Here is a 21,450-nt window from a genome sequence, read left to right as displayed (position 1 = left end):
GGTGCTGCATGTCTGAAAGCCTCCATCATATGGGTGGGTAGACATAGCAAGCCTCCTCTGTACCAGTCTCCCCACAACTTCCCTTCCAATCAACTCACATCTTTTCCCAACTTTTCATTCTGTGTTTACTTCTGCTTGGATTCTGAGCAGAGAAAGCCCACACCATTGGGCAAAAGGCCAGATTTTTGAAGCCAAAGCAAGTGGATCCATATGATGTGTCCTTCTCTATGTTAGCCCTCTGGCTGTTGGTACGAAAGAGAGATTAGCTCCACTTTTGATCCTCCCAGGTGTTCTGAGGCCAGACATGGTCTTTTCTTTCAGGAATAGTTGGTGAAAAGATTTTAAGGATTTTATCACAGCTATGCTCACAGGTGAATGGAGCGTTTTGGCTGTCCCAGGCTGTGAATTGAGCTCTGAGAGAAGGCTTGAGGCTAACTTCAATTTTTTTTTTTTTTTTTTTTTTTTTTTTCTGATGATGAGCAAGATCTGCTCTAAAGAAAATCTCTCAAAACTTGCTTTCCCTACATGCTTGCTTTGCAAACTGAGGACTAGCTTTGACCCAATGGAGAATGAAGTTTGTGCCATGAAAGAGTCTGTTTGATTTGAGATACTTTCCATAAGCGAATAAAGTATTTTAGTCTCTTTTCAGCTTGTGAAAAAGCACTCAGAGTAAATGAATTGCCGTGTTTTAATTGCTGTTATTCTATAGCTAGGGATAGTGTTCTTTAGTAATATAAATATGATATATTAATTTCAGTGCAGGCTATGGAAATTTTGTGTAGGATCTGGTTGATGAGTTCTACTTCTGAAGTTACTCCTGAATAACAAAATAGTCAAACTGTAGTGTGTGTGATCTCTCCGGCAGTTTCTCATCCTCTTTATGACCAGAGGTACCTGCTTTGTCCATCCCTGTGAGGATTGCGTTTGCAGAGCCTAAGGGAGAAATCTATGCTGGTTCCTTGGAATCAGTCGCTCTGGATATCAGCGCAGTAAAAACCTCTGAAAATGACTTTGAAAAGTGCCTTTACCCTTTGTTGGTGTTGTTAGACTTGCCAAAAATATCCTCGGCATCTACTGTAGAAAGTGAGTTTTGGGGATCTTCTGGAGATGGACAACGGTTTTATCCCCAAGCCACAGAGATTCTGTAATACTCCTAGGGAAGTGTCCAAAAATGGACAGGATATTGGTGTGAATGAAATTTTTGGGAACTCATAAAGAACTGCTTTTTTTTTTTTTTGCTTGTTACAGACAGATGGTTGCTCAGAAGATATTTTTGCACTCATACAATGTCTTTGCAGGAGTTTAACAAGAATTCAGATAGGTCTCTTGGTATCAGATCAGTTCATTAGCATATCCCCACACTGCTAGTCCTTCAAAAAGCTTTCTCTCTTTTTTCTTCTTTTTAGGAGATCCTCACTTGTAACACCTCACTTGTAACATTTTCATTCAGATATAACTGACCTGAGACAAATGCTCACGTGTCAGAAGTATTTAAACTAGAAACGAATTATTACAGAATTCAACCTTGAACTACCAGGGGTTACAGGAAAGTACAGAACCAGATATGAATTATGGGGAAATAGATGTGAGGTGAGTGATAGGTAATAATTTTGGTGTCTTTGTGATTCCAGGAAAGTGAAATGAAAGTTGAGCCAAAATTAGAGACCCTTTGGTGACCCTAATAAATCTGAGGGGTGCTGATCAGTGCAAGGTTTGAGAGCAGCTTCCCATCTTTTGTGCAATTGAGGGAGAATTCTTCCTAAATCAGTGCACGCTAACCTGGTTCTCACCTCATACCACCATTTTCCACAGGACTGGACATAAGTCACAGAGAGAATCTGTTTCAGAAGCATTTTACCAACCCTGTGGACAGATGAAAGGGAAATCAACAGTCATGGCAGTTATACAGAATTTTGTCCTGTGACTGTAGGATTTCATTACAAAGACCTGGGTCCTTTGGCATGAAAGGACAGGTATAGCCTTAGCCATATAAAAACTTGAACTAAATCTAGTGCAAAAATGAATTTTCTGGCCTGTGACTGACATGTGGAGATGCTTCACCCCTTTTTATGTTAAAATAGTTAGAACAGTAGCAGATCAAGGGTCCTGTTGGGATGTAATTTAGATATAGATTTAGATTCTGCACATAATAACACTGTGTGCAGCCTTTTGCTGGAGCTAAAGCTCTCTGTGACCTTGATGAGATCAATCCTCATGTGTGCAAGTGTGAAAACAGAATCCAGTCCATATGTTCAGCCTTCCATGTGGCTCCAGAAGTGGAATGGGTTGGTTCAATATTAGAGTCATATCTCTATCTCCTTGGGTAGATGGAAGATTGCCAGAACCAGAGGGGAAAATGTTAGCTGATATTCATAAAAGCAAGGACATACATGATTTTTTTCTTTTCCCACCTGAGTTAGATACGAGGAGAACCTGAAGAGTTTTCTCTCCTGTTAATGAGAAAAGAGATGGAAAGATGGATTATGATTTAAATGTCAGATGACAGAATAATTGCCTTGCCAATGCGTTGGGTGCTCTTTTATTTAAAAGAAGCATCTGTGCAAGAGTCAGTACTCACAACTAAGCCAAGGTCTCAGACAATGAAACGAAAGTGATTCTAACCAATTAGTGAACATAAAGCACAATTATGCCTTAATCTGACTCAGAAACTTCAGCTGCTCTACAACTGAAAGATAGGAGTGACACATTTTCCTAATACTTGAACTCCATGCCAAATTGTTTTGCAAAGATTTATTAGCCATGCATCTTTTTACACGGGAGATGAGAGGCTGGGAAGATTCAATAATAGTTTACAGTGGGAATAATATTGGTTTCTCAAGGGTTGGTTACTCATTTGGTTTTGATCTGATGGGGTTAGTAGGATACTGTCCATTTCTAGGCTCCCCGGTACAGGAGAGACGTGGACATGCTTTAGACAGTCTAGGAAAATCCACTGAAATGGTGGAAATCTCTCACTAAAATGGCTGGAGAATCTGGGTGTTTGTGTTTGAACAGGATTTGGATCAGATGGATCTCTATTTTATTTGTCTGTGATTCTTTGTAAAGCTAATGGTTCAATTTACTGAAAGCTGTTCCTCACTTGGGCTTGTTTCTGAATTTCAGCCTGGCCTCTCATTTTTCAGGGTTAGAGGTGGGCTTCACCAAAATAAAGATCCTGGCTATTGCAGGGTGGGAAACAGAGCATATTTAATATCTGGCAGCCTTTGCAAGGATAGATGTTGCCAGCCATAAACAAGGAAATACATCCTGATAACCACAGTTATGTGACCACACCAATATCTTTGTTACACAGTTCTCTAGTTGAGGATATCAGTTTCTAGAGGTCCGATTGGAAGTGTGGATCTAGCCCAAACTGTGAGACAAAGATGGACTGGTGTTGAGGTGGTGCTTCTATAAGTCATCATTTCACTCTGCTTTGTTACTTCCATAAATTGGCTTTGACACAGGGATTTCCCTGCAGTGGGAAAACCTGGCAGCACCAGGGGTTTGGGTAGCAGCAGTGTCCTTAGGCAAAGGCGGAAGCTGCAAACTCTCAGCCTCCATCCCAGGTGGGCAGGATGGGAACTTTGCAGCATACCAAAATAGCAGTACAACATGCCTGAATAACCTTCTGTATCACTGAAATGCAGGTGAAATGTTGCAGGTGACCCAGTAAGGGTTAAATAATATCTGCAAGCCCACTGATGTCGTGTGGAGAGGTCTGAACTATTGGTACTGTGTAGCGAGTTGGAATCATAGGAAATGAGTCTTGATGCGAGGGAGGGTAACGGTAAAGACTAAAATCCCTTCTAGATCAAGAGTTAATACAGGCCAGACCAGTGAAGCGTTGCTGATAGAGGTGCAGACAGGCCATGAAAAGTTCACAGAATAACAACTCGAGCCTCTGTCAGTTTGCAAATTGTTGACCTCAGTCCCCCAAGCCCACGATGTCATCACCAGGCGTTAGATGCTCTGGAGAAGAGCGAGATGGGGAGCTGATGGCTGTTCAGCTCTCCCTGCAGTGTTGTTCCAAGATCTGCTGCCTCACTTGGTCACTCACTCAAGATCAGTGTCTCACTCAGTGTCGTTCTGAATATGGTAGGATGTCTGATCTGTTCACTCTGAAAACGTACGGCCAAGGCCTCACCAGAGGGTAGTCAGAATGGGGTGGACTAACTGGATTCTGTGCTGCACCACAGAATCATAGAATCTTTGAACTGGTTGAGTTGGAACAGACCTTCCTGCAATGAACAGGGATGTCCACAGCTAGATCAGGTTGTTCAGATCCTGGTCCAGCTGCCCTAATTGTAAAACATTTTTTATTTATATCCAATCTAAATCTTCCCTCTTTAAGTTAGAAACCATTTTCCCTTGTCCTGTCACAACACAAAAGAGTCTGTCTGCTTCTTTCTTACAGCTCTTCAAACCATGGGCTGTTTGACCACCATCACCTTCACTGGAAACAGCAAGATTACATGTAATCCTAAAATATCTTAAATATATAAATTCATAAATATCCTAAGTCCCAAGTATCTCTCTTTCATTCTATGGCACACACGGTTCTATTTGGCACAGCTCTGGCTATAACTACTTAACATTTTTTTTCTTTATTGATTCATTTTCTTCTCTACAAAATTGCTAGTCCTGTTTCTCTTTGTCTGAAGGAAGCACTAATGGAAGTTCCCTGTCTCACATCTCTGCTTACCTCTTCATGTGCCCTTGGAAACATAGGTTGTTTTTATCTCTTTGATATGTAATTCTCTGTGCCATGCCCCGCTTCTTTACCTGGGCACCATTGAACTATGACCAGAAAAGCCAAATCCAGCTGATCTTTAAAGATCCGTCAGCTGACCACTTACTCTCCCTGGCACTGAAAATATGATGGGGGTATAAAACCAAAACACTGAGGGATGTTTGTGTTCTTTCTGCAGACAGAACTCTTCCTCTGTCTAAGCCTGATGGTGACAGATGGCCTTGGCTGCTGTGCAGTACTAGATTTTCACCCTTTGTGCTCAGACCACCTCTGCCTGCTAAGTGTTAGTCTCTAGCTGGTGTGCAAGGCATTATCACAGGAGACTTTGGCTATGATTCTTGGCAGAGAGGTAAATAGATGCAAAGCATACAGCCCAAGCAAGTTGGAGTCTTCTTAGCAGTTTCCAGCAAGGGTAGTGATCAGGGATCTATGTGTGTTGTGAAAGCTGAAGTGTCTGCTTGCAAAGTAAGTCAATCAGAAAGATGTAAAAGATCCAATTAAAAAAATCTCCTAATACATATTGATTGAATACTGGCTGTTTAAACACAGATTGCAAAGCTTCCATTGAACTGTGTCACGGCAGACCTCAAAGATTTTACTGCTGGAAGTCAGGGAAAAACTTGAATATGTGAAATGGTAGTAAATCAGAGCCTAGGAAAGTTTTGGTTTTAGTGAGTCAGTGAACAGCATGGAAGCAAGCCCAAGCATTTCACCATCTTTCATATCACTTTCCTCCCCATCTCCCTTCAGCTTTGGTGCTTTGCTATAAGGAAGTACTGAGGAAGGCTGTATAACATCACTTTTCCTAAGATTAGTCCCCAGGTGATTTTTTTTTCTTTCATTTTGCACATATAAAATTTACTATGACAATAAATTGATAGTGGTAATAAGCTCCCCAATTTACTGGTGAATTCATGTATTAAAATGGATGAGAAATACAGCGTCTGTACTTCTGAATTGTAGCTTAGTAGCAAGGTTGCTAGAAACTGTAGATCCCTTTTCCACAGAGGTGGGGACCCCTCCTACTGGCTTAATTCATGCAGAGGTTACTGGGCTTCTCATAAAGCTTTGTGGGCTTCCAAGTGATGCATCATTCAGATTCATTTCTTGCTCAGGTTAATAAACAGTTGATTCATGTCATTCTTCCTGGCTACAAGCTAGTTGCAGTGACTCTAAATACTGGACTGTCAAGGTGAAAGGGAGGCGATTGTGGACAATAAAATGGCTGCAGAGGAGTTCAATTACTTGTTAGCATCAATCTTCACTCTAAAACTGTGCTCATATTGTAACTGGAAAAGGTTTTGGTGACAGGGTGAGAAGAGATGTGTGGGAGGGAATCCCTTCCTTACCTGGGTTTTGATTTCTGATCTACTCCTACAAGCAAAGCTCAGTGCCTGTAAGCCAGAGTATTTCAGACATAATGTCTCCCCTGCAAATGCATTGTATCAAAGCAACTAACAGACTGTCCTGACACTGGGTGTTTAGATAATCTGGGATCCCATTTTCTGGCTTTTTTCTTTCTTTGCTCATGCTTTGCCTACGGAAGAATTAGTGAGGAGAGGACAACACAGAAACTGAAAGGAAGCCAAAGTCAATATGGCAGAGGAACAAATGGAGATTGTAAGGCTCCAGTTCTGTTAGAAGCACATTATGGGCACGTCGCCATAACCATCTGGTGAAAAGGAAGAATGATGCAGTTAAAATGTAGTTTTTGTATTTTGTGGCTGGGATCATTTAGCTTTCTTCAGTTCACTTTGTTCTCCTTGCAAGTACATTGAGAGTCCCAAGAAATGAGTGAAAGCACCTTCCAATCTTCAGAGTACAGTGACATTCAGTGTTTCATCGATGATAAATAAATTTGTCACCAATCAAGGATTTTCCAGCGTAGTGCGTGACTTATGAGAGCAGTTATAAAGGATCATGGATTTGGGGTACCAACCTGGAGCTGATCATTACAAGTGAAGAGTCAAAGAAGATTGGTTGCAAATAACTTAAGGTCTATTGCCAAATCCTTATAAATAATCAATACATTTAAAGAAAATCAGATGGTTCCAAACATTCTGATAACCAAAAAGGGTTTTATTCATAATAAATACTATTTATGATGAATAATTTGATCAGGGAGGACTGGAGAGAGGCCAATGTATCCATCTATTTAATAGAAACTAAGCGTGATCCAAGGAATCATAGACTTCTCAGTTTTATTTCAGTTGCTGAAAGGAAAACTGAGAAATTAGTTTTATAATGGGTAATAAAGCACCAGTATAAGTTAGAAGTAACAAATTTCTGTGGTTTTTAAGGGTAAAATTCTGCATGCTTTCATTTACATTTTCTAAAGTAGAGTAAAAAATTGTTCCTTTCACTGTCTTTTCTGTTTTGACTAAGGTTGTGAACAAATGGATGAGGACTTTGCCTTGGTGTAGACAGTTTGCATGTTGCGGTCTAATCTTTGCTGATGTTTTTGAATGCTGCTGTACCTCAATACAAATAATAAGTTATGTCTCTATTGTTAATAACCCCCCAATCTAATCTTTAGAAAGAGTAACAGCACAGCAGATAAAGGAGGACTGGTAAAAATTATTAATTTAGATTTTCAAGATGTTTTAGAAAAAGCTCCTTATGAGGAGGAGCTATTAAAGAAATTTGGTGACAATAGAGGGAGAAGGAAGGTACAGACATGGCTTCAGTATGGTAAAGAGGAGGGCTAAGAGTTCAATTCTCAGCATGGGAAGAGGTTAATAACAAGGTCCACCCTGAATCAGGTTAGTGAACACTACTGAGGAATGAAAGCTACTCCATAAGGGCCAAATAAACCTGAAAAAATGCCAGTATGAATTTCAGTACAGCCAAGCACAAGGCAATGGTTCTCAAAAGGGCTGATTTAAATGCCTTGTACTCAGTGATGATTTCTGCATTCATTTTAACCTAGACCTCAGGGCATCGTTGTCAACATCTGAAAGAAGGGATTTGCTCAGTACACAGTGGAGGCTTTCAGCAGTGGAAGGACCATTCAGCTGAGTTGAGAAAAGGATGGAGGAAGCTGTGGCTAATAGTAATGATGTGGCTAATAATAATCAGATGAACTACTGTTTCATCTTTACCACCTGCTGTATTCAGTCCTCTGTTGAGAAGGGGAATGACAGTGCAAATAGGAAAAAAATGAGAGAGGAGCAGCATGTGGTTCATCTGTACAGCAAGAAAGGAAAGTGATGGGGCTTAATCCTTGTGGAAAGATGAGTAAGTTAGGTCTGACGAATTTAGCAGGGTTAATACTCACATGGAAGAGCTCGTTTGCCACTCCTTTGTTTTGCTTTTGGCCTTTTAATCCTTTTCATGAAGCAGTAAGTACAGAGAAATGTGCAGAAAATTAAGGACAGCTGGTTTCAGAAGGGAGAAGTTCTCAGAGGCTGTATGACAGCAACTTTCAGTTTGTGGACCATGGTGAATACAGTATTTCTTGGAGGCAGATGCAAATTTTTGTAATTTATGCTTATATATTTAATTAAAATGTACAAATATATAAATATTTATAGTAAGTATTTAGGTAAGTATTGTTGAATACTCAAGATGTGGACTAATGTAGACCAGGGAATGGGAAGGTATATAAATGTGCAAATGTTACCCTGTTCACAAAAGCTGCTACATGTAAAAGCCCTTGTGCACAGCTAGTATCACAGCATGGGTCTCCTCCTTCCAAACTGCAGATGGCTGAGATCTGATGGTAGTTTTGAACTGTAGTACAGGCTTCCTAGATGTGGACCCAGGGCATAGTATACAAAGATACGAAGATAATCAGGGCACTGGAGCTCCTCCCCTACAAAGACAGGCTGAGGGAGCTGGGCTTGTTCAGCTTGGAGAAAAGAAGGCTGCAGGGTGACCTCATTGCAGCCTTTCAGTACCTAGAGGAAACCTACAAACAGGAGGGGAATCAACTCTTTGAAAGGGTTGATAACTGCAGGACAAGGGGAAATGGTTTTAAGTTGATGGAAGGGAGATTGAAGTTGGATGTCAGGAGGAAGTTCTTTAAAGAGAGAGTGGTGAGGTGCTGGAACAGGCTGCCCAGAGAGGTTGTGGATGCCCCGTCCCTGGAGGTGTTCATGGGCAGACTGGATGGGGCCCTGGGCAGCCTGGTCTGGTATTGAATGTTGAGGTTGGTGGTCCTGCATGTGGCAGGGGGTTGGAGCTTCATGATCCTTGAGGTCCCTTCCAACCCGAGCCATTCTGTGATTCTGTGATTCTGTGAAATCATAGAATCATAGAATCCTTAGAGTTGGAAGGGACCTTTAAAGGTCATGTAGTCTAGCTCCCCTGCCATGAACAGGGACGTCCACAGCTAGATCAGGTTGCTCAGAGCTTGGCCCAGCCTGACCTTGAGTGTCTCCAGGGATAGGGCTTCCACCGCGTCCCTGGGTAATCTGTTCCAGTGCCTCACCACCCTCACTGTAAAACATTTTTTCCTTATATCTAACCTATTAACATTCACTGATAATGTCTGTCAGTCTTTAAACAAAAAGCAACAAATAAAACTCTAACCAAGATTCTCTGTAGTGCTTAATGAATCGTAGAATCATAGAATCCTTCGAATTGGGTAGTCAACTCATCAAATCCATATCTTTCCAGTTTGAAGAGAAGGATGTTGTGGGGTGCCATTCCAGAAGCGTCTCTGAAGTCCAGATAGATGACATCAGTGGCTCTCTCTTGTTCAGTGGTGCAGTTACAATATCATAGAAGGCCACTAGGCTGCTGGTTTACTTCTGTCACCTTCCTGTCTTCCATGTGCATTAGCAGAAGATCTACTCCATGATCTTTCCCAGCACAGAAGTGAGACTGACAGGTCGGTAGTTACCCTGGGTCATCCTTTTTACCCTTCTTAAAAATGGGTGTGGTTTTGCCTTTTTTCCAGTCACCAGAGACTTCATCAGAAAATCATTTGAACAGTGGTGTTTTTTCTTTGCCTATTTATGGCTGCAGCTGGGAGAAATCCAGCAGTCCTGATTCAGGCTCACGCTCAGTTTCTGAGCTCATTTGGATCCCAGTGATAAAATTTGTGCTGTTTGATTCAACCCAGCTCTCAGACAACTAAGTGGCAGATCTGTTCTGCTGAAGAGGTGCAAAGGGAAATCTACCCAAAGGTGAAGAGTGCTTAACTTTGGCAGTGTTAAGGATTTTGTAATATCTCTACAATATGTTTATCACAGGTTTTATTTTCTCCTTATTATAAGTCACCCGTGCAGATGTTCTGTTTGATTTGAAAAGCTTGATCTTTCTGCACCGCCCTTTTATTTTTTGCTCCTGCCAATGTTGATTACAAAAGCACAAATGGTTTCCTTGGAGCTGCAACGAGGAAAGACGAAGAGAGTTTAATGGATATCATCAGGGCAGAAAATGCAGAAGGACTGTCAAGGAAAAACAAAGATGTTTGTGGCTCTGGAGGTGACGTGATAACTGCACATTCAAAATTCCTCCTCACACCGATGTGCCTTGCTGCATGTAAAGCCATCATTTCATGATAATCCCCACTGCTGTGCTCATGGGACAAGACTATGAACGCTCAGTCCCAAATCAGAAAGAAAGCAGAATTATATTCAGCAGTTTCTGGCACTTTTATTCATATTTTTCCTGTAATATCTCCTGGCCACACGGTGCAGGAGTTGTTTTACCAACTCACTTTTGGAAAATCAGAAATAGAATCATAGAATCATAGAATCATAGAATCACCAAGGTTGGAAAAGACCTAAAAGATCACCCAGTCCAACCGTTCACCTATTCCCAATAGCTCCCACTAAACCATGTCCCTCAACACAACATCCAGCCTTTCCTTGAACACCCCCAGGGTCGGTGACTCCACCACCTCCCTGGGCAGTCCGTTCCAGTGCCTGACCATCCTTTCTGAAAAGTAATACTTCCTAATGTCCAGCTTGAATCTCCCCTGCTGTAGATTGAACCAGATTCCCTCTGGTCCTATCACTAATGACACGAGAGAAGAGGCCGACCCCCAGCTCACTACAACCTCCCTTCAGGAAGGTATAGAGAGCAATGAGGTCTTCCCTGAGCCTCCTCTTCTCCAGGCTGAACATTATAGAATATATAGAATTATAGAAATAAGAAAGCATGGAATTCAGAACAGAAATTCTTTATCTCAATCAGGAATATACTTCACCAGGAACTGAGAGCTTATTGGCTGCATTCAGTGTCCAACTACCAGAAGTCCATTGCCGAAGATTCAGAGTTTCCTGCTCTTATAGCATGGCTGCACTGAATATGTAACACAAGCAGCTGATTTTGGTTTTAACATGTTTTCAAGGCTGTTTCACAGGCAGCATTGAGATCCCTATATATATTAATGCTTAGTGTCACTGTAGAGTTCATTCTGTCATGAAGATCATACAGGGAGAGCACTGCTTCAGTACAGACCCAGGAGTATGAGTTTGAGTTTCCCTTTATGTCCTTATTTGCAGTTAAGCATGTTTCAGGGTGGTGTGAGGAAAAAGTCCGTAATCTGAAGAGCTAATTATACAGATAGACAGCATTCAAAGGCGAAGTGAGCAAGTATATCTCTGAACTTCAGCCAAGTGGGGAAACTTGCTGCCTTTCCTGGGCTGTCCAGTGTTGGTCAGATATTAGTTGCAGTGCTTAGGTGACTGGATCTCACAGCCTTTGATTAATATAACATAGGAAAGTGGTAGCTGGGTAAAAATATAATTTCATGGTGCTTAAAGGGACTCTTGTGGATTCTGTGCCTGTGTCTGCTGTCTTCCTTCTGAGGAAGGTCTTGAGAAAGAGGAACTATGCAAATTTAATGGGATAAGTTGATTGGTAGTAATTGTCTGAGTGTCATGCAAGACCCAAAGTGGCTCCATAGAATGGAAAAGACACCCTATTTGCAGGAGTCATGCATTAAGTAAAGTATGGAGGCCTAGGAATGCAGAAGGCAAACTGATATGGACAAATTCTTCTTGTTTCATCCTCTAACATTCTTTCTGTATGTGCTCTTTTAACAAAGAAACTGTTCTACAAATATTTTAGACAGCTGTAATATATTAAAATTAGATTTAGATTAGTATCCTCCCACTTGGAAATTGAGGTGCTTTACTTACTGTGAGTTGAGCTCTCTGGAGCTTGGAAGCAACCATAAAGCTTCTGTGAAAAACCTTAAGTAGCTGTTCTGCACGTATAAATGCTTCTCCTTTGAAATCAACGACCTCATTTGAGAACGAGTGATATGTGCTGCTGTGCACAGCTCTTCTTCCCTGGGCATGAATTGCCCTATTCTTCTGCTGCAGAGGATGAACCAGGGCACAGAGTGGCAGTTGTGTACTACATACTTCTGTCTGGTTGAATTTCCCTTCTCATTTTTATGGAAGGTGCAACTGGGCAGGGGAGAATCTTGAAGGGCTAATCTTGAAGAAGAAGGAAGGAAGAGGTATACAGAAGAACTTTTAAACAGAAATCAGTGTTAGTCATTTGGAGGAGATAAGATGGTTGAGGGGTAACATCACAATGTTCTTGTGATCATCAGTGTTATCATAATTATCATAATAATCCTGCCAGAGTACTGTAATTAAGCTTGTGAATGCTTAGAAACTGTACAGCTTATGTGGTCATGGCTCTAAGTTTCCCTTAATCCACATGGCAGCACATTGGACAGAGCAGCTCCTCCTCAGCAGCATCTCGAGTCCCTGGGTCAGTACTGCTTCCAGGGAAGGACTGCAAATGAAGGGGCTATTGCTTAGTGTCCGTTTCTTTTGGCTTAGTATTGGGAGGCTAGATGTAGAAAGCTCCCAGCTTGGAGGAAAAAAGCAAAAAAGACAAATGGAAAAGGATCATTGGATTTTTCTGTCAGCCTGAGGAGTTGAGTAGTTGGAGTGTGGAGTTAATTCTGACAAGGAGGCCTAACCCAGTGGTCTTTGAAATCAATGGGAAACCTTTATCTGGCTTCAGGGTCTCTTCATTCTGAACAAGGAGGAGATTTTGGAAAAGGGAAACAAAACAATCACAAGTCTTAGACCTGAGGAGTGCTCATGTGGCCTGGGCTATACACAGGCAGAATTATCTATGTCTTTTTTTTTTTTTTTTAACAAATAATATGTCTGGGGGAATTGGATAGAGATGTCTGCAAAGGTTAAGGATAAAAGGCTTAGATCTTCCTGTTCCATTCTTCACCAAACCTGAGTTTAGAAGCACTGTAAAGTAGTTCAAGGATTGGAGGTACCAGCTGGAGTTCTACAAGGAGATGGTTTGTATAGTTGGCTAAATGAAATCCAATTAATAACTTCCTAATTAAGCAACTGCAAAAATTTGTTGGAGAGTGTATAGGAGGGATTATACCCAAGATGGCAGTAAATTGAGGATAGACAAATTGTCTTGGAATCTTAAACCTTTCTGGTTGTCTGTGAATATAGCAGCCATCTCCTCCAATAATTAGAGCAAGACAGTCATCCTATAGATAAGGTAGGAAACCAGAGCAAAACATGATGTAACAAGAGTGTTGCTTTGCATACGTGCACCTGAGCAATGCCCAGTTACTTTGATGATGGGCACCAAGTAAGGTTCTCTTATGCATTCCTTACCAATCTGTAATTCAGAGAGTAGTCTGAGAGATAGAAGTGAGCTCTGAACACAGGGGACCCAAACTCTCCAGCTAGAGTCTTTCGTGAGGCATGGCCAGACATCAGCTTATAAGCTTACAGGCACAAGAGTAAATACCCTGAATTTTAAATTTAACAAGGTGCATCAGCTATTTAAACATGTGTCTGCTTTTAAGCAGCCAAATCCACTATGTAGGTGCTATTAATATCCTAGAACAGCCAGTGAACTGAGGGGAGACCCACAGTCATCAAGTTGCAGAAGGCATCTTTGGAAGTTGTCACTCCAGTCGCCTGCTCAGACAAGGGTAAGCTGCAGCAGAAAATGAGCAGGGGAGGGAGTAACTGTACTCATCAAGTGTCCCAACTTGATGCTTTGATGGCAAGACCATGTTTTCTAGCCAGGCTCAGATATGGTTCCCTTCTCTGACTTTTTTTTCCTTGCTTAATGAAAACCTGATTGGACTGATTATCAGAGGTGGGGAGTTTGATGAGTCACTGTCTTGCAGAGCAATGCAGTTTTGTGTGAAGAGCTGCCCCAATCTGCCTACCTATCTCTGGTGAAGATTTATTTATGGCGCTCTCTGAAGTGATACTGTAATATCCTTTTCTAGCCCACATTCCCTCTGGTGTCTGTTCACTACAATATTTCTTTTTTTTTCTTTTTCATTGTGTTAAATAAGATTATAACGCATTGAAGTTGAAGGGAGCAGGATATTGTTAGGATTTTTATCATCAAATTACTACTTTAAGCAAGCTGTAAGTCTCTGATCAATCATTTAGAGCACAATGTACTGGTCCTGGCCTTGACGTCCTCTCTCCTCCCAAAGCCCCAGCAAGATTTAGTAAGAATCTAAGGGTTACCTAAGGTAAAGGTAGAAAACATATTGGTATGAATAGCTGCTACTTGTACTGGCTCCTTCACTCACAGAGAAAGTTCAGAGGTGATAGATTTGTTTCTCCTGCTTGCTAAGTTGTGCTTTACTGAAGTACTCCTCTACCAGGTGGCTATTTGCAGTCTATGCCCATTTTGACAATAAGAGGAGCTCCTCTCCTGAGTCCTCTTCAGACCTGAGAGGCATCAGATGTTTGCAGGCAAACATGAGCACTTGCAGCACATGCTGAAGTTCTTCACCTCGAGTCCATGCAGCCTTGTTTCCACCAGTGAGTGTAAGCACCTACCTGAAGGACAAGAGCACCCGAGGTTTTGCCTCAGCGGTCCAGGTCAGAGCTGTTTTCTCTGTTTTTAATGCAGCATGAGAAAAGGGATCCACAGAAGATGTCTGTGACAGGCAGAGCTTGCTGACTGCCAGCTTGATCTGTTGCAGACACAAAGATGCTCAAGTCACATTTAATTCTAATATAAAAATAGGATGCATTTAGAGGCAAATCCATTGTGCTTCCTGGCAGGGGATTTGTTTTGCCCTCCATGCTGAGAAGTGTAGACTGCTATGTGCAAGTGATAATGTGGTAGTTTCCATGTCTCAAAAGAATGTCATCGTTTTCCTTTCTACAGCAGACTGGTGGATGCATGATGGTGATGTTCCTCTCAACATCTGAAACCCAAGTTTGGACTTACTTTGACTCATATTGTCCCTCAGTACATTCAGTATCTTCAGTAACTCAGAGGGCAGCAGTGAAATAGTTAACAAGAAGGGACCACAGGGAGATAAATGAGATGAAACAGGATTATCCAGGCTAAGTTGTTTCAGTTTGCTGCAGAGGGATGAGTCACTGGTGATGGTGGCTAATGTAGACCGTGAGAGATGCATGTCTTCTTTTCTGAGTGAGCTTTTCGATGGACAAAATGGTTTATATGTGAACTCATATGAAACGATGCAATGAGGACAGTAAAGTGCATATGCTAAACTGAACAGCTTTGTAGCGGACCACATGGTGAAAGGGCTGATAGGTTATTTATTTTAGATTACAGGGGAAGAAATCATGCTCATCAGGGGCTAGGGAAATTAAATGTTATTCTCCTGTCTCTGTAGGTGTTGAAGTGATTCTCTTGAAGCATGATTTAGCTCTTACCTCTTTTGATCATCATGCAAAGCAGGCTATTGCTCAGTGGATGAGGCCAAGTTTTGGGAGTTCTAGCTGACTAATTTTGAGGGCAGAGATAACATATTTGGTTATGAATTTTAGAGTAAAAAAATGTTTTCTGCTAGATAAAGAAAAAAGACATTCCTGACAGGTAATATATCAATTACCCACTATGGAAGAGTTTTTATGTGAAGAGAGCTCCTCTTTGAACCATTGTATAATGGTGCTGCTAGAAGCATAATGCTGAAGAAGATCTACCATTTTCTTTGTGTGTGATTGGTACAAAATTGAGATTGTTTTAAGTTTCAGGCTAGATTGCCCTACTTCCTATAAGACTTAATGTTATTTCTGTGTCTTGTAATTCCACACCAGTAGAATACTGTCTTCACAACAAACATGTCACAACATTGATCAAAGTCCTAAAATCCCATTCTGAGAATATGTCAGCTAATGGAGTTGTAGTCATATGCTTAGTATCCAGCCATTGATGCTGCTTTCCAAATCCTTCTTAGATATTTAAGCCTGGTTATGGTGAAGGATCTGCACAGAGAGCTAGTGCCCTTGGTGACTGCTTTGATTGGTCCACTAGACATGTCTCTCCTTGGAAACAGTCATCATCAACAGGCTCATCTGCCAACACTTTTGAAGACCCATTATTTCTGAGACCTGTATTTCTTAAGTGGGTGTTCATTCTAAGCATCTCATGCTTTATCACCTACCAAAATCCAGATGTAAAAGAACTTGGTACACGCCTATAAGCTCTGTGGGCCATTGCTATACAAATGATTAATAGTGATAGTGTGTATGCCATGGCTTCTGTGGATGTTAATACCAATATCTGGCAGGTTTTGGCAAATTGCCTGATGGCCATCCTGCATGTGTTACGTAATGCAGATAAGGGCTGGCAAGTAGCTAAGAAGGTAGAGCTGGAAAGAGCGACTGTTGCTTTTTCATTGGCAGAACAGGCAACAAATCCAAATCTATCCTATGGTAACAGCTAAGATTTTTCTTGAGTCTGTGTGCAAGACTGATCGCTTTTTACTAGAGGGACATTTCTACTAGAAACAATCCTGTGGCTGGCCAATGAGGTTCATTGCATTTTGCTTATAAAAATATTTGTTATATCTATACAAGTACTAAGGACCCGGGTCTGTTCCTACCAATGGCTGTGAGTTTACCAACCAAAGAGCACTCAGCATTACAAAGTGATTCAGGAATTCATAGAATCATAGAATCATAGAATCACCAAGGTTGGAAAAGACCTAAAAGATCACCCAGTCCAACCGTTCACCTATTCCCAATAGCTCCTACTAAACCATGTCCCTCAACACAACATCCAGTCTTTCCTTGAACACCCCAGGGTCGGTGACTCCACCACCTCCCTGGGCAGTCCATTCCAGTGCCTGACCACCCTTTCTGAAAAGTAATACTTCCTAATGTCCAGCCTGAATCTCCCCTGCCGTAGCTTGAAACCATTCCCCCTGGTCCTATCACTAATGACACGAGAGAAGAGGCCGACCCCCAGCTCACTACAACCTCCCTTCAGGAATTCAGGACAAGATCAGCAGTCCTTGCTGGGAGCAGTCTTGGCATCACAAACAAGGCATTTAAATGCAAGCTGAATAGATGGGACATATTGCTTTATGCAAGAGACAATCTTATGGAGTTGGAACATGGGCAAAAAGCAAGCTAACCAGTTTAGGAAACAATTAGGCTGTGGCTGAGCAGAAGGATAGTCTTGTACTTTAATTACCAGCAGAGCTGTTGGATTGGGGTTTTGCTCCTAACTCGGCTGCAGGCTCACAGCCTCCTTCATTTGCTATTGATGCTGCCTTCAGCACATCCTCATTTCTGCTTCAGAGCTGCTGAAATACAGAGGTGGTCATATATGGAGTGAAATGTTTTGCTGAAGACTGTAAGCTTACAGCAGTAATGGTTGGGTCTTGGTTGAGAGAGAAATGCTGGCAGCAACTTTGGTTAGTACTGTATAGCTATATGTGTATATATATGTGTATGTATACATATGTGTTTATATGCTCTGTGTGTATGTGTATGTGTAGCTGTAAAGGCATCATTCTTGCCTCTGCCTGTCACTTGGCATGCTCTCTAGGAGATGGTGGGGAGATAAGAGTATAGCTGTACCCATGTCTTCTCTACTCTGACGTCTTCTGTTGGCCATGGAGAACAGTAAGACTTCCAGCAAGATAAAACAAGAGCTGATCTTGACCACCCATCAAAATATGCCCAATATCCCTTGCCAGACATTTCTCCATGATACAACCAAGAAAATAGGAAGCTAACCAACTTCACTTCATGCCAGGTGCCTCCAACACAGCAGCATCAGCCACAGTATGCCATAGGCATGCTGTGCCCCAACTTAGACCTTTTTCTACCCTGTCTTACTGTACCCTAAATCAGACTTTGTCCTCTGTTGGTTTGGAACTCCTTGCTCAGATGGGATGAGAGGATCAGACTGCCAGGAGACAGTGTGAAAGGCTCCACTAACCAAGATAGCTTTGTTTCATGTATTCAGGAGCAAAGCTGAATATGACATCATCAGAGCTGAAACACAAGACAATGCGAGGACCACTATCTCTAATCTATCAGTCATCCAGAGCTCTAGTGATGATGAGGAATGGCAAATGATGTACCAACAGAGAGAAGGACCGAGCATGCATGTCCTGCTCTATGTTAGCAGTGCAGTTATTTCCTGCTAGCTCCTGCTCCCACAAACACACCAGAGAAGATCTGCTGAATAGGCTGAGGAAGCTGTTTCAATGCAAAAGTCAGTGAAATAGCAATTCTGGCAAAGAACAAGTTTTCTGGAAATGATTTGCCAAAAATTTGACCACTGTCTGGGTAAAGAAACCTGCAGATTCCAGTATAATGTTTGCATCACCTGATGGATTTCTCTTGTGGGCATTGCTTTCTCCTTGTTTTGACAAATGCAGCAGAGAACATCCTGTGAAACCAAATTTGGCATCTCTTCCCATGCACCTTTTCTGCATGGCCAGTGAGGCCACTGATCTTGCCACTTGATTACATCCAGAGATCAGAAAATGATAGTCATGTTTAAGTGGATTATGTAGTTTTGCTCAATGGCTTCATGTGGAGAATAGAACCTGGGAGCCAAGATTTCTAGTTCTCTGCACTTCCTGTTGGCAGTGGCTGAGTTCTTGCAGCATGTGAAGTTGCTGCCTGCTTTATCATTTGGTAGAAATGTTGGGCCTCCTTTTAATTCATCTTCCTAGGAGCCTGTCTTTGATCCCTTCCACAGAGCTGGGAACCTTCCCTGTTTATTCCTCACCTCTAGCACTTTCTTGTACTGAGGTGCCCAAAACTGAACACAGTGCTCGATGTGAGGCCTCACCAATGCTGACTACAGGGGCAGGATTATCTCCCTAGTCCTGCTCACCACACCATTCCTGATATAAGGTGCTGGAGCAGGTCCAAAGGAGGTCAACAAGGCTTGTGAAGAGCTTGGAGAATATGGCCTATGAGGAGAGACTGAAGGAACTGGGGCTGTTTAATCTGGGGAAAAGGAGTCTGAGGGGAGACTGTATTGCTCTCTGCCAATATCTGACACTGGGAAGGAAACAAGGAGGCTGGTGTTGCATCCTGTTGAGAAAAGAGATTCCCCCTTCTCGTGCCTCCAGTAAAAGCACATATTCAGACTTCATTGCACTGAAATAAAAAAGATATATAACCAGGAAATGCAGAAAAAGCACTGGGAAAGTAGTGTGAAATATTAGTGGAGGGTTAAATCTGGAGAGTTTATCCAAGGGATGAGTAAAAGGGGCTTTGCAACCAAGCTGCAAAAATGCAATGGATATAAAAACCAGGGAAAGAGGGGAATGATTTGGCTTAGTGAAAGGGCATAGCACTTAGCAATAATAAGGAGAAATTATGCAGTGTTAAAATCCAGGTTGAGTACACTATGAATTTGTGGTCAGATGTGTGAGTTTAGAAAATAACCACCCATGACGATGTATGGTAGTTGGCTGGTATTTTGTAACTAGGTAAGTGCACAAAAGGGGTAAAGGTGATTGGGCATCTGGAGAAAGGAACAGTGTACAAGGAGGTCTCTTGACTTATGAATGCATGTGAAGCTGTGTTGTGAGATATTTTGCCCATAAATAACATGAACAGAAGAGCCTGGGAAAATCCAGTGGGATGGTTGCCCAAGCTGCTGTCTCAAGGAGGACTCTAACAAGAAGAATCACAAATCATCAGACTTTTTTGGGAACATTTTTGTGTTTTCACATTTTGATGGACAGATAACAATTTACAGAGGCAGTAAAGAGCAGGTGTGGAAGACCAGGACTCTTTGTAGTCACTTAGCTGGTTTGCAGCTGGCCAGAAAAATGATCTTATGTCGTATAATGCAGTTTTTTCTCTGAAGCATATCACACATATCCCTTTTTCCATTTCCAATCAGTACTGGAACCTGCTGTACCAAACTGCTGCTGGGAAGCTATCTTTTGGAAGGAGTTAATCTCCAACTGAATCATACAAAAGATTGCACCTGTCAGACTTCAGTACAATTTTGGAGACATTTTAAAATGCCTTTTAAAAATATTTGAAGTTGTAGATGACCATCCAGACCTAGAAGAATAGATGTCTGAAGTCCTTTAAGCAATCACATTGGCAACATCATCCAGGGAACAGTCAGCTTTCTTTGACTTCTTATTTTTACTTTTTACTATACCCAGTGTGAAGGAGCTGCTGAAGGGGCTGATCAATAGCTAAGAAGTTAGTCTAGTGAAAAGTCAGCCTAAGCTGCAAACAAATGTCCAGAAAATAGGACCAAAGGTCCCTTTTGATTATCAGGCTCACAAGTGATAGTAAAAAATGACTAAGTACCACATCTCTAAACCTTTACAGACCAATAGGGCCATGCCCTTCCACTCCATCTGCCTTTGATATTGATTGATGACAAGGAAGGAGAAGTCATCTCTCTTTCTTAAGGTCTATGTTTGATCACAATAATCTCCAAATTGTTACCTGGAGACAGAGTGCCACCAAGTTCACAAGTGTACAAGAGAACTAGTGTGATGGTGGTGTGAAGGCAGGATTTGCTATAAATACAGTTGGCAGCCCAGGAACCTGCTGCAGTATGATAGTTGCTGCGAACATACCAAGGGTTTTATCAGCTACACAAGGTTAAGCTGAAGAAGGGCTATGTAATGGCTTCCAGGAATGCCTATGAAATAGGATGCAGTGCTTGCTACGTGCCTCGATCTGAATGTGACTGTATCTGACACCCTCTGCTTACAGACTTTCCAGGAGCAAATATCCTAGGCATGCAAATAGCAAGATCTTCTTCCTGCCTGAGATGGGATTTTTTTTCTTAATTGGTTAATGCCAATTGCCTGTGCTTCCTGATAAGCTAAATAATTGCAGTTCGGATCATCTTCGTGGAAATTTCCATATGCCCCTTGTGGAGAAGCCAATAACCAGCTGTCAAGCAATGAACTTCAGCCCAAACACCCAAGGAGGATGGCTGCTAAATGGGTGTGAAGGGAGCAATGACTCCACAACCACATCTAGTTCCTACCCCCATGTGACAGGAGAGTTGTGGGGTTGCACGACTGCACTGTGGAATCATGTTACTGTCAGGTGGATGTCGCAGTAGTGCGAAAAATTCCCAGATAAAAATGTAGGAACTGCTGCTGGACTGCTCGTAGGTTCAGCCCAGATGAGGAGAGAGAGGATGCCTTTGTCATTGGTTCCCATCTTTTTTTCAACAGAGAAGTAGAATGAAGTGCTGTGATTAGCAGTGGTGAGTTGGTAGTCTTTCTTGGTGGCCAGCAGTCTGCAAGAGTGGTCTTGCCTCCTCTAGCACCAGCAGAATTGTCAAAAGTGATAGCTGGATGAGCCTGGCTTTCGTCATTTACCAGTTGTGAACCAACACATTTATTGCAGCTTTGCTCTTTCTTCTCTTGAAGTGTAAGCTAGTATCTTCTATGTCCCTTACGCTGCTCTAGGAGTGCAGAGATGGTGTCGTTGGAGTATTTAGAGTAGAAGTTTACAGTTATCTAATCTGCACTAATATCTGTCAGGATA

The 21,450-nt window shown here is 41.9% G+C and overlaps 1 protein-coding gene and 1 long non-coding RNA gene across 2 annotated transcripts in view; one reads left to right on the top strand and one right to left on the bottom strand.

The window, feature by feature from the left end:
- The window catches only part of KCNK9 (potassium two pore domain channel subfamily K member 9), an 89,077-nt gene that overhangs the window by 35,620 nt on the left and 32,007 nt on the right, over positions 1-21,450 (top strand). The gene's annotated exons all lie outside the window — the stretch shown is intronic.
- Positions 10,433-21,450, bottom strand: part of LOC128090871 (uncharacterized) — a 579,571-nt gene continuing 568,553 nt past the window's right edge. Inside the window, exons 2-3 of the long non-coding RNA XR_008211128.1 lie at positions 16,763-16,920; positions 10,433-10,604 (exon numbers count right to left, since the gene is read on the bottom strand). This is a non-coding gene — a long non-coding RNA (uncharacterized LOC128090871). The remainder of the gene's footprint in view (positions 10,605-16,762; positions 16,921-21,450) is intronic.

Source organism: Tympanuchus pallidicinctus, unplaced genomic scaffold, assembly GCF_026119805.1.
Source record: "Tympanuchus pallidicinctus isolate F22 unplaced genomic scaffold, pur_lepc_1.0 scaffold5, whole genome shotgun sequence".
Taxonomy (NCBI): domain Eukaryota; kingdom Metazoa; phylum Chordata; class Aves; order Galliformes; family Phasianidae; genus Tympanuchus; species Tympanuchus pallidicinctus.
The sequence above is the reverse complement of the archived record's forward strand: the minus strand, read 5'-3'. Positions and strand labels throughout refer to the sequence as shown.